The following is a 13,979-nucleotide window of genomic DNA, read 5'->3' on the forward strand; positions in this document are numbered from 1 at the left end:
GCAGCATCATCTGCTTGCAGTAATTCCCAAGGCCCCAAGAACATTTCTCTAAGTGCCACCACACTGCAACAGAACCTATTTCCACTCAGTGCACTGAGTTTGTTCTGAAATACAAATCACAAATAGCAGCATGTAGGCTCCTTATGATGCAGACACCTGGCTAGAAGAAACTGGACTGAGAACAACCAATCTCATTTCATGCTGGCCATTGAAAAACCATTGAAAAGTAACTACTTCCAGTCACGACCAAACAACTTCCAGTCACTGGCTAAATTGGAATCGATAATCTAGATTGGATTCTGATGGGAAAGGCTCTATATCCCATCACTGACTCCATTTCTTCCCTGCCGTGTCACCATTTTCCAAAGGGCAGAAAGTTTTCAGAAAAACAAATCTACTGAAGAAAAATCTAAGCTGCCACAGTCCCCATTATAACAGTAACAAACAGATGACCCCTGAAAAATCAACACGCTAACTTTTGCATGGAGTTCAAAAACCCCGAACATGAGTCCATCAGATTAAAAATTTCACATGTAGATTTGCATATGAAAAACTAACGGGCAGTTTCACCAAGTTTTTATATAGCAATGCAAAGATAAGATTTCTATTTGGGATCTGCTGCACAGCATGCCAGGAATTGCAGAAATAATGGCGTAGGTAAAAAAAGGTATGTTTTTCTACCAAGTTTTTAAGATGCCAAAAAAGTGTCCCTGGATTGTTCCTTTGTAAGTCTGGGCAGAAGACGACTTTCTGTGCACCTCTACAGTGTATGTGACAGGAAGGGAGGCCCCAGCCCTGTCCCCTCTCTACCCTGCCTGTTTCTTCCAGGTTCAAGTCACCTTCAGACACAAACCTGTGCACCTCCCTAAGCTTTTCAGCTGGAGAAGCAGGCCTGGCAGTGCTCTCCGCTTGTTTATCCTGCCAGTGCTAACTGCTTTCCATCAACCTGCCTCTGTATTTTATCTCTTCTGCAGCTCAAGTTAAACTAAATGCTGAACAGACAGCCTAGTCATAACATTTGGGTGCTTGCCTTCAGGAGTGATTAATCCCTCGTCAAATCCTTTCCAGCTGAAAGTTAGAATAACCCATGTATCGTGCTGAGCTTTATTACCAGGCCTGCTGCAGATCTGCTGGGCATTTCACCAGGACTGAATGCTGTCCTTGTGTCTCAGCTATTAGATGCTGAATCTTGTGAACCTGCTCATCTGGCAGTGTTTGACCAAGTCAAACCTTCAGAAAGCACTTGCACCTTGGTGAAATCCTTGCAAACTGTACAGGTATATTGCCGCTAAATATCTTTTCTTAAAGGGCATGTGCAGGAAATTAACTGGGATTTATCCTAAGGGAGCACCAGGCAAAAAATGTGAGTGTATGGATTATCCCTTTTTCCACATCTTTGCAGCACTGTCCTCCTCTCTGGACTTTGAGCAGGGACCTCTGTGGGTCATTGCACAAACCCCTGTCCCAGCTATTGCTCCCCACAAAATGACTTTAACTTTTGAGCACATTCACATAGCTGCTATGGAGATGACCATGGCTCCCACTAGAGCAGATGGGTCACTCCTGGAGTCCACAGTGCTCCATCTAATTACACCAGGTCTGCTTGGGGAGTTTTGACAGGAATAATTAAAAGTCCTTTAACTACAAAGTGACTCCACTCATCTTTGACAGAAAAGCAGAGCTGGGCACATCCATCCCTAAAGAGGTCACCCTGGACTAGACAATGGAGAGGGAACAGGTCTTCTGAGCAAGACACATTTAGCATGTTGCCATAGGAACCAGTTACCTTATTCAGGCATACACAATTCCTCTCCCCCAGTGAATTCCAGTAATGGACTTATTATATCACACTTCACTGGTGTCATCTGTCACACAGGCACTTGCATAAATGAACAGGCCTTTGATTTAAAGCTCACTTCCACTATTCAGATCCATTACTGGAAGGGTCCTATTTCTGGTCATTAGCCCCTGGGGCAATACATGGGACGCTGTGATAGAGATTCTGCATGTCAATGCCTTGCTTTTATGCAAATGGATTATTCGACAAACAACATTCATTTTTATTTCCAGATACTCTAATTTGTTAAAAGGGTATTCTTCACCTCAAAGAAAATGCTCTAAAAAATGCACACTGCCCAGAGGCAAGTGTTCACACTGCCACCTTTATCTGCATCACACAGGATTTGCGCCCCAAGTTCTGGGCAAACTTAAGTCAATGTTGCAGTAATTTAGCTTTAAGGTTTGGCATTATCATCAGTTGAATCTGTCTGGGCCTAAAGTTAATGCTGACCCTCAAGACCACATACAATAGTGACTGGCCCATTTGAAATGCGGACCTGTAGACAGGTAGATGAGGACTAATGCCTAATGCTGGAGAGAAGCATTTATTATAGAATAATATTTTTGAATAGACCTTTATAAAAAAAAATATTCCATGGAGTTATGATAGTGACTGACTGGAACTTCTTTTAAAAGCTAGTGAACATACTAACTGCCCTTCGTTTAGGATACATGTAAGGAGTGGGCAGACTCCTTTTGAGTACAATGAGCTGTGGCAACAGGAAGTAGCACCCAAAACATATGGGTGCCTATACACGAGCATGGAAGCTGCTCCAACGTGCTGGAATTCCAGCGTGTCAGAGCAGACTCAATTAATCGAGTCTGCTGGAGCATGGCAATTGCTGTGCTCTGGCAGCCTCCTGCATCTTGTGTATCAACCTCCCCACTCTTAAAAATGGCAGAGGGGGCACTTTATCTAAAGCTCACTGAACAAGCTTTAGTTCGAGCGCCCCCGCAGCCATTTTTAAGCATGGGGACACTGATATACAAGACACGGTGGCACTTTAATTAGACAGGCTCTTGGAGCCACTCTAATTAAAGCACCGCCCCCTTCACCTCCGGAGCACACGTATATAAACGTGACATATATAAAGCCCATGCAAGACTTGCAGGGAGCTGAGCTACGTGGGTTGAGAGATTTTGTTTAGGGCTGAATACAAACACATGGGGCTGGATACTATTATGGTAGAGTTACAGATGTGCGACAGAGAGAAACACCACAGAAGTGGCCAGATAGGGTAGGGTGTCCACTGGTTATTAGAATTTCACATAATAGAACTAGCCACATATTAGCATCAAAACCCAGAAACCAAATGCTAAAATCATTACACTATAGGCCTTTTATCCTTATTATTAGATTTTCATTTAATTGAAATAGCCACTCACTAGCATGAGAAGCTGAAACTGCACCGTATGCATACAAGCTTTTGGCTATTAGAATCAGATCTTGTGCCTGCATTTGATGCACACTTAGGTTCTATGTAGCAGCTGGCGGGTGCATCTACACATTCATTAATGCATTGTAATTACAGCACATTAAGTTAATACCTATAGTAACAGGTACTAACTTAATGTTCTGCAATTGGCGCTACTGTGCATTAGTACAGATGAATGCTTTATAAGTGACGCTTAATGCCCATTGGAGTAAACCTACTGCTTATTAGCATGGATGAATGCTTTTTGTGTGATGCTTAATGCCCACTGAACTAATCTACTTTGCATTAGCGTATTAGTATGGTTTTTGCCATCCATGCTGATGTGCAGTAGAATTAATCCAATGCACATTAAGCATCTCATGTAGACACACGCAGTGTCAACTAAACATGTGTTTGCCACCACTTACTAGAATCAAAAGTGCTCTGCCCAGTGTCATTCTATTAAGTGGCAGGCACTGTAGCAAGAAAGCCAAGGCCCACAGAAACACTTGTAGTATGACCTTGAGAAAGCTTAGAAAAGAGAGTGCCTTTTGAGTAGAGTGCTGGCTGGAAAAAGAAACTTGGTTTATTGATCAAGAAAAAAATGTTTCTTGTTGTTTGATTCCTATTGTTTTCAGGGGAAGTAGGATGTTTCTTGTAAATAAATAGGGTTGCATCAAAGAAAAATCTGTTTCCTTCATCAGTTTCCTCTCCTAATAGAAATGACTCAATATTAGCTAAACAGTTGGGTCTAAAAGGATGATACAGATCCTAGCAGTGGGATCACAGTCACCAAGGAAAGTCACCATGAGTTGACACTAGTGCTGTACCACAATGGAACAAAGATCGAAATCAAGAATGTCCCAATCGAATTAAACTAGAACAAGAATTGGAGACTATATTAAAGGAAGTAAAGCCACCTCTAGAGGTTTCCCAGGAAAGGCTGAGGAATGATGTGCAGGAAGGACGGAGTCGTTGAGGCAGCATCTAGAATGTGGCCAAGCAGATTGGGAAGCCCAGTGACAACACCCCCCATCTGGAATGGCAAGACAAATCAAGGGAGTGACCACTGACCACTCAACTGCCATACACCAGAAGGTTTTCCACAAACTAAGAAAGCTAAGAAGTGCTCTGCTCAACTTGGAACCCACTAACAGAGATGAGATGCAGCAAGAATCTAAAGAGGTAATCCACTGGTTTGGAGACCTCAGTCTCCAACATGCTGAAGAACCCACAGTGGCCTCACCAGCATATTTCTGGGATTGACAGGTGCAAGCAAGAGTGGATAGGTGGGGTGTGTTCAAGGGTATCCTTGCAGGAACATGCTGCTTCTCTAGTGTAAACGCACCATAAAAGACTTTGGTTAGAAACCACAAGATGTTTTCCCAGACTAACAATGATGCATATTGAGCTGCTGTGGTCCACCACAAAATTGAGATGGGGAGAACATCAGCCCATTACACTGCTGCCTCACCAGTAGCAAAGACAGGAGTGCTGTTTATAGGCTGTTGAGAAAATCCATCAGGAAGGTATCATGGAGCCTTCAGTTGGTCCTTGGGCCTCATCCCTCATGGTGAACAAAAAAACATGCAGCACAAGAGTATTTGTGGACTACAGAAAACTTAAATAAAAATCCTTTAAAATAAGTTAATTTATTACAGTGAAGAGACAATTACCTGGATGCTGTAATAAGTTGAATCTAGTTTTCCATCCTAGATCCTAAAAGTGGTTGTAGGCACAATTCAAAAGGCAACGGGAAAAGATGCTTTCAGAGCAGAATGAGGGCTGTGGCAATTTAAAGAAATGGCTCTTGGCTCCTGTAGCCCACCAATCATATTTGAGAGGCTAAAGGACATGGTATTGCATGGGATGCCACTATCAGCTTCTCAGTTGCACTTAGGGGATACCCTCATGCATGCTCAGAACTGATGCATTTAGAAATGTTCTGTGATACGCCCATGGCTGCCAGTCTGAAGCCAAACCCAAATGAAATGTGAGCTGTTCCGAAAAGAGATAAATTATCTCGGGCAGGCAATCGGTGAAGGGAGGATTTTGACTGAGAAAAAAGAAACGAAGGCTGTACAGAATAGGCCAAATCCTCAGAGGCTCATGGATATGCAGAGTATTGTAAAACTCCACTCATACTGGAGAAGATTTATTTGTGTGCTTGTCACATTGCAAACTGCTCGCATAGGTTGGGTGAGAAAAGAAAAACATTCCAGTGATCAGCTGAATGTGATTTAGCATTTTCAGAGTTGAAAAAGGCTCTTGTGACAGCTCCTATCTTGATCTACTCATATTTAAAAGTCCCTTTCTGATTGGACACGGATGTTAATGAACAGAATTTGAGACACTGACACAAGAATCCAAAGGACTTGAGACGAAGGTGGCTTATTACATCAGAAGTCTGAATTCTCCAGACAGATTTTTTTGCAGCTCCTGACAAGTGGTTCTAGCAATGATTAAATCTAAACGACACTTTCACCATCATCTATGTGTGTGAACATGGGGCCTGGATATCCCTGCAATAGTTCTTTAGATTCAGGAGGAACAGCTTGCCAAGTCATTGGCAAAAACAAAGTGCTATGATTCCCCAGCCACACAATGTGGTAATACTGATACCTTGTCCAGTTGGCTTTGTTAGGACATTAATTGCAAACACTGCCCTAAGCAGCAGAGCAAAGAATTGGTTGCTCAAGAGAATGACTGCACGAAGGAAAAGATAGATGTCTTCTCTCTTCTCATAGTCTGTATCATTGCAAATGTTCCAGTTCATCCATTTGAAAAGCTAATGCAGGGTTGCAGGAATAGCCACCGGAGCAGCTAAAAAGCTTCCAGAAGAGAGGAACTTGATATCAGAATTGGAAAATCATTTGGCAAACACAGCCACCTTCAAGTGTAGTGATCACATACAACTTTAAAAGCTCTCTGGATACAGTTTGGAATATAAGGATGACATTTTGTAGAAGTGATGGTGAAAAAAATAGTCAGCAACACCTGTGGGGATTGGCTGGTTTTACTGGATACACTGGAAAAGGAAGTTCTGAGGTTGTCATGATTTTAAAAGTACTGGACACTTGGCTCACAAAACCTTAGCCATGCTGCGAGAGAATTGCTGGTGGGTAGAACGTAGGTGGGAGGCAGAAAACTGGTGCAGGAAATGTGATGCTTGTGTTGCAGAGAAAGGTCCTCTGAAGATGAGAGGGGCTCTACACAGCAGTATGTCATGTGAAGTGAACGCATTGCTGTGGATGCAAATGGCTCTTTCTGATCCTACTTTGATTTAAAAAAGTAAGCTGAGCAGGAAGCAGAGAGCAGTGGCTCTGGGATAAGCAGCTCAGGTATGAGACTGCCTTGAAGAGGCTTTTTTCTGTACTAGGGACTTGGGGTGGCTGCTTGGTGTTACAGCATTTGCTTAGTGCCTGGTCTGTGTATTTGGGGGGTTTCCCCAGGGAAGAAAGGGAGAAGAAAAAAAACCAACACAACAATCACACACCCCAGGGGGACCCTGCATGGTCTGTGGCTGGGGGCAGAGCCTGGCAGGGGCTGAGACAACCGTTCCCTCCTGCTGCGTGCAGCAGGGTCCCAGGAGGTGGGAAGGAAGCCTCTGGGAGTGGAGGGGGCAGAGCTTTGATTAGAGCGGTTCCGGGAGTCGCTCTAATTAACGTGCTCAGAGACCCCCCCCAGCCTTGGCAGTCTCAGGCTCAGGCGGCTGCCCTCAGGCTGTCGTTGAAGGGCAGGGGCTGCAACAGGCATGGGACACTTTTACATGTGATTCGGGAGTGGCTCCAAAAGCTGCTCTAATTAAAGTGCCATCATGTCTCCTGTATGGCGGTGGGAGCACTTGAACTAAAGCTCATTCGATGAGCTTTATTACTAAATATCAGCTGTCAGATTGGTATTGGCTGATATGGCTGGTTAATAATTGGCTATCAGTATCTGCCAAGAAAATCTTTTTCGGTGCACCCCTACTGTCTCTCTCCTTCTCTCTCTTTTTTTTTCCTTTCCCCTTCTGGAGTGACTGGGTAACAGGGCTTGCTCTGGCTGGGGCTGGTTTAGGTAATTGAGGGGTGCAGCTAGGTTAGGCAGCCTTATAAAAAAAGACAGCTCCTAGTGAATCATGGGAGCAGCAAACAGAGAGGGAGCTGGCTTAGGGAGTTCACCCAGGAGGAAGCCAGGTTCATGTGTGTGGACAAGGGCCCTGGTGCAGGTGCTTGCCATGCAGGTTCTTGTGGTATATCTTTTCCCTCTACCCTCTCCCCATTTGTAGCATAGGTATTCTCCAGGCACCAAAGGCAGCACAAATGGAGTCTGGGTCAGCTGTTATGACCTGCATGGGATGTGCCATGATTATGTTCCTCCCGGAGGGGCAGAAGCACTCCGCCTGGACCAAGTGTAAGCTGGCATCTGCCTTGGAGATTGGAAGCATGGGTCTCCATGTTGCATTGCATCCAGGACCAGGAAGATTACCTGGACAAGAGTTAAGAGAGGCTGGTGCTAGAGGGACCAAAGGGCAATGAGGAGAAGTGGCAGCATGTGACTACTCGGAGAAGGAGGGCCCCCAGGATTGAAGAGGAGCCAACTGAAGTCAGCAACTGCTTTCAAGCACTCTGCCGTGGAACTGCTGAGAACGAGGCAGTGGAGAGGACAGCTGCAGGCATGAGGCAGAGCGGGCAGCAGCTTAGAGAGCAGGAAGTGCAAGGCCTCAGGGACAGGGGCTCCAGGACCACTGCACCAAGAAGGAAGAGAAGAGTGATGGTGGTTGGTGACTCTGTTCTGTGGGAGACAGAGGCACCAATCTGTCATCCAGATTTGGGGGCCTGGGAGCTGTGCTGCCTGCCTGGAGCTTGAGTTCAGGATGTCACAGAGAGTCTACCAAAGCTCATTCATCCTTGGACCACTATACTCCTTCCTGCTTGTCCACCAATGGTATGGCCAGGAATGACACTGAGCAGATCAGAGGTGACTATGAGAGTCTTGGCAGGAGGATTAAGGACCTTGGAGCACAAGTGGTGTTCTCATCGATTCTTCCTATGGAAGGCAAAGGTCCAGACAGAGACCCTCATATCCTAGAAGTGAATGCATGTCTGAGGCAGTGGTACTGACATAAAGGCTTCCGCTTCTTTGACAATGGACAGATGTTCTTGAGAGGAAGACTGCTACCAAGAGCTGGGATCCATCTGATAAGAACAGAAAGAGCATCTTTGGGCATTGTCCAGCCAGCCTAGTAAGGAGGGCTTTGAACTAGGTGCCACAAGGGAGGGTGATCAAAACTGTTCAGCAACAGAGCACACAGTCCAGAGGGGAAAGGACTCAAAGAAGCAATTCAACTTGGGGAAAGGGCCACAGAGCTACAGGACTGCAACAAGTGGCACAAAAAGGAAGCGAGAAGGTCAAAATGCAAACTACATACAATGCATGACACAAATGCAAGAAGTATGAGGAATAAACAAGATGAGCTGGAAGTTGCAGCCTGTGAAAAGAATTACAATCTGATTGGCATCACCAAGACCTGGTGGGACAGCTCTTATGACTGGAACGTCAACAGGAAGGAACAGGGCTACGCTCTGTTTCAGATAGACCAGGATTGGGAGAAAAGGTGGTGGTGTTGGCTTGTATGTCAGAAGCACATATACTTGTTCCTTGGTTCATGAGGAAGAAGATGGCAAAGCAGAATGCATTTGGGAGAAGATGAAAAGTGAGAAATGTAGTGCCAATATAATGGTGGGGATTTATTATAGGCCATCACATCAGGAAGGGGAGGGGGATGAAGCACTCTCCAGGCAGGTAACAAATCTATCCAAGGCCTATGGGGTGGTATTGGTGGGAGTCTTCAGTTTTCTAGACATCTGCTGGAAGAACCATGCAGCCAAACATAAGATGTCAGGCCAGTTCCTTACTTGTGTGGAGGACAACTTTCTCCCCTAGAAAGTGGAGGATACAACTAGGGGATCATTTATCTTGGTTATTATCCTGACCAACAGGGAAAAACTAGTGGAGGATATGAAAGTGATGGGTAATTTGGGTGGGAGTGATCATGATATGATAGAATGCCAGATCCTGAGGCAGGGGAAGCATGAGGCCAGCAAAATTAGGATGCTAGATTTTAAAAAGCTGGGTTTCATCCAATTCAAGGATCTAATAGGCATAGTGTCTTGGGAGGATAGATTGAAGGATAAAGGCACCAGGAGGGCTGGGAGCTTCTAAGCCCAGGAAGAAACTGTCCTGACATGATGGAAGCACAAGAAGAATGGCAAGAGATGAATGCGGCTGCACAAGGAGCTTCTAAAATGCCTCAAATACACAAGAAAAGCATACAGGCAATAGAAGAATGGGTAGGTCACCAAGAAAGCATGCCAGGAAGTAGCAAGAACCTGCAGCAGGGCCATCCCTAGGGTGAGGGCCGAATTGGGGCCACCGCCCTGGGCCCCATGCTTTGGGGGCTCCCGCGGACCCAGGCAGAACAGCCACGGCGAATCTGTGCTGCTGCTGGCTTCATGTCCAGCTGCTCAGCAGCACCCCCTTTCCCCCCATCCCCACCAAATCCACCACTGGCTTCCTTGCATCCAGGGGCAGGGCCCCACACTGGCTGATCTGCCTGAGGCCCCGCGCCCTGCTTGGGTCGTCTCTGACCTGCAGGGACAAAATCAGGAAGGCAAAGATAAAGAGTGAGCTGCATCTGGCAAAGAAGGTTAAGGACAATAAGATGAGGTTGTATAAGTATGTCAGCCCAAAAAGAAGGATCAAGGAAGCTGTGGGCCCTCTATTAACAAGCTGGGGGCAACTCCTAACTGAAGATGCAAAGAAGGTGGAGGAGCTAATTCAACAGCTACTTTGCCTCAGTCTTCACAAAAAAATTAAGTTGCAGCCAGACATTTAATAAGGATTATCTGGATAAGGAAGGGGGCAAGCTGCAGGGGGAGATAACGAAAGAGACGGTCAGAGAGCTTTTGTTAGGTCGGAAGAATTCAAGTCAGCAGGGCTGGATGAGCTGCATCCCAGGGTCCTGAAGGAACTGGCAGAGGAGGTCTCAGAGCCCTTGGCAATGACCTTCATGAAGTTGTGGGAGACAGGCCAGGTACCAGATGACTGGAAAAGTGCCAATGTAGCACCCCTCATTAAAAAAGGCAAGAAGGAGGACCCAGGGAACTATAGACCAGTTATTGTCACCTCAATACCTAGAAAGTTACTGGAACATACCCTAAAGAAGGCCATTTGCAAGCATCTGAAGAAAGAAAGGCTGATTGCAAGCAGCCAGCATGGATTTGTGACAAACAAATAATATCAAACAAACTTTATCTCCTTCTTTGACAGGAAAATGAAGGGATAGTTGTAGATAAAGTGTATCTGGATTTCTGCAAGGCTTTTGATAAGGTCCCGTGTGATTGTTTCATAAACAAATTGGAAAAATGTGAGCTGAATAAAACTACTACAAAGTGGATAGATAACTGGCTCAATATCTGCAAGCCAAGATTAATTATTAATGGGTCCATGTCAGAATGGCAGGAGGCTTTGAGTGGAGTCCCATCCCCAACCCAATCATAACACGGCCCAATCTAGCGCTGGGGAGGGGAAATGAGCAATCAGGCTCAGTTCCCTTCCCCAGTCCCAGGCGGCAGCACTACCTTCTCTCCCTCATGTGGCACGCAGATTGGGGTCCGCGGCCCCAGTCTGCCTGCCAGATGAGAGAGGCTGTTTCGAGTTTCCCCATTATAGCTAATGGGCAAAATATTGAAACAGCATCAGAACAGCCTTGCTGTTTCGACAAAGCAAAACGGAGCAGCTGTTTCAAATCAAAATGAAATCTGAAATGAAACGCTGTTCCGTGGAACCCTTGAAACTCAAGTCAAAATTAAATGGTGCCGTTTCGCACAGTCCTACTGTAGGTGTCTGTCCTGGGCCTGGTACTGTTCAACATATTTATTAATGGTTTGGATGCTGGCATAGAAAGCTTCTTGAGCAAGTTTGCAGATGACACAAAACTGGGAATAATTGCAAACATTTTGGAGGATGTTAGCACAATTCAGAAAGAGTGACAGATTGGAAGGTTGAAATAGAGCTAACAGGATGAAGTTAAATGCAGACATATATAAAGAGCTACACCTCGGGAGGAATAATTAAAAACATAAATATAAAATGAGGGACACCTGGCTGGATAGCAGCACTATGGAAGAGGACTTGGGAGATCACAGACTCAGAATGAGTCTGCTGTGTGATGCAGCTGCTGAAAAGGCAAATGCAGTTTCTGGATGCATCAACAGAAGTGTTAGGTGCAGACACAGGAGATGATAGTTCCTCTATACTCAGAGAGCACTGAGAGGTTAGACCTCATCTATGAGAGGTTAGACCTCATCTGGAGCACTGTGTGCAGTTCTGGGCTCCACATTTAAAAAAAGATGTGGAGAAGCTAGCAAAGGTCCAGAGGCAGGCAACAAAGATGATAAAGCACTTGTAAAGCAAGCCGTATGAGAAGAGGCTAAAGGAACTAGGCATGTTCAGCTTGCAGAAAAGGTGCTTAAGAGGGGACATGATAGCAGTCTTCCAATACTTGAAGGGCTGTCATAAAGAAGAGGGAAAGCACTTGTTCTCTTGAAGCAGAGAAGAGGACATAGATCACTGGCCGGAAGTTGTAGCAAAATAATTTTAGATTGGGTATCTGGAAAAAACGTGTTCACTGTTAGAATAATGGGGCAGTGAGATTCACCTAGGGAAGTTGTAGACTCTCCATCACTGGAGGTGTTCAAGAAGAAATTGGGAAGAAGTTGGACAACCACTGGTCAGGGATGATCTAGGCGTATCTATGCCTATGTGCTATCATAGGTATTTCTCATGCTTCTGGGCTTTGCTGGTTGCCCCTTCCCCACCTTTTCTGCTATATATGTCAGGATGTTGTTAAGCCTCCCCAGAGGCATTAGGTCCTAGCTACAGCCAAGCTGGGGACTTTGACTGGGGTGTGCCAATGCTCCTGCTGGGACCAAAACCAGAGGTTCCTGGCTAGAGGGTCTTGCCCCTCTGCTCAGGGTCAGACCCATCACCATATTTGGGGTCAGGAAGGAATTTTACCCCACGGTCAGATTGGTATGGATGGTGGGCAGCGTTCCCTCTAAGCTGTGTGTCATGTGTGTCCGTGCAGGCATGCTCATGCCATGCTGCCAGGCATGCCTGCACAGCCGCACACACCATACAGCTTAGAGGAAACACTGACTGTGGGGGGTTTGTCTTCCTCTGTAGCAGGGAGTATGGCCCTCTACCTGAGTCCTCTTGAACATATACTGACAACGTTTCATAGAAGTAGGACATTGGCTGCCCTGGTTCCCCTGTTTTACCTGTAATAAATTAGGTCTGTGTTGTGTCCGGGTTGAGAGCAATCTTATGGAGAGTTTAGATTATGGTGTGTATGGGATGGGTGGAGAGGGCTGATCCTGCCTCAGGCAGGGGGTTGGACTAGATCTCTGGAGGTCCCTTCCAGCCCTACTGCTCTACGACTGACTTGTTGCTGTTGCTATTCTCCCACCCTCAGCTTTTCCCAGCTAAGCTCACAGATTCCCAGAACAAGCTGTGCCATGGTCCTGCCTTCTGAAGCCTCTTCAAGCAGTCTGTTTGCATAACCTTAGGCTTAGTCCTGGGATCACCTGCCTATGTTCATGGAAGTAGGAATTGTACTTGCTCTGTAAATGAACTAGACTGCACTGAGGAAAAGCGTGACATCATTGATTTCCCTTCCTAGTAAAAACATCCTGATCCTACAAATCCTTCAATACTAGTTAACTGTGTGGGTCAGCTCGACAGGTAGTACTAGCATCTTAATCATCCTAGCAATAATTAGCATTTTAGTGGGAAAGGAGTTTGATCATTTCTGAAAGGTTACCACCTTGCACTATGAGCTCGTCCAGCCCCGATAAACTTAGTCAGCTTCAGCAGTTGGATGAATTGGGAGGTGACCAAAAGCAGAGGATGTAGCAGGAGGTGGCACTGGGGATGCTGTAGGCGATGTGCTCCCTTCTGAATCAATATAGCATCTGTGCCCCAGAAGATACCTTGCCAATTGATGAAGGTGGCATTTTTGGAATAAGATGTAAAACAGAGTTTCCGATCCAGTAAGACTCCATAGTGTTAGCTCAAGCATTCTGCTCTAAGTTCACTTTTTAGGTAACTACCTGCTGCTTCCCTATAGTTCACTGGAACAAAAATCAGCCGTGTTGTGAATTGCTGGTCCAAAAGTGTTCATGTGTTTGCACCCCATCCATAACTACATGTCACTGAAATATTAAGTGGTCTCTGTCCATCTGTCCAGAATGCCAGGCTCCTTTGAGATTAAGAGTGCTGCAGAAAAGTATCGTTACTGTTCTCTGCTAAGCTGCTGTATGGCATTGCTGTCTGCTGCAACTCTGCATCCCAGAGATGGCCGTACTTCAGTGGTGAGAGACAGTGGATGTGTTTAGGTTGTTTATCATTGTATAAAACGACTTGGTTTACTCAAAGGTCTGATCTATAAGCATATCATTATTAATTATATTACTTTCTAGCATGTAGTGTCATACTATAAATCACTTAACTGTATACTAATACATTTATTTTCTGTACAAATTGACAGAATTGTTTCGACATTTATAACTGCAGAGGCTTGTATGGAGTGAATGTTTTATTTTTTTGATTTTCTGCCATCCACGTCCCAGATTTATTTCATCAGCAACACATGTTCTTAATGATATTCCCCAAGGTTAA

General features: G+C 45.4%; 1 protein-coding gene across 2 annotated transcripts in view; it reads right to left on the reverse strand.

Annotated features, from left to right (window-relative positions):
- Window positions 1–13,979, reverse strand: part of LOC102568324 (netrin-4) — an 87,118-nt gene that overhangs the window by 61,511 nt on the left and 11,628 nt on the right. The gene's annotated exons all lie outside the window — the stretch shown is intronic.

The sequence above is a fragment of the Alligator mississippiensis genome, chromosome 12, assembly GCF_030867095.1.
Source record: "Alligator mississippiensis isolate rAllMis1 chromosome 12, rAllMis1, whole genome shotgun sequence".
NCBI classification, from domain to species: domain Eukaryota; kingdom Metazoa; phylum Chordata; order Crocodylia; family Alligatoridae; genus Alligator; species Alligator mississippiensis.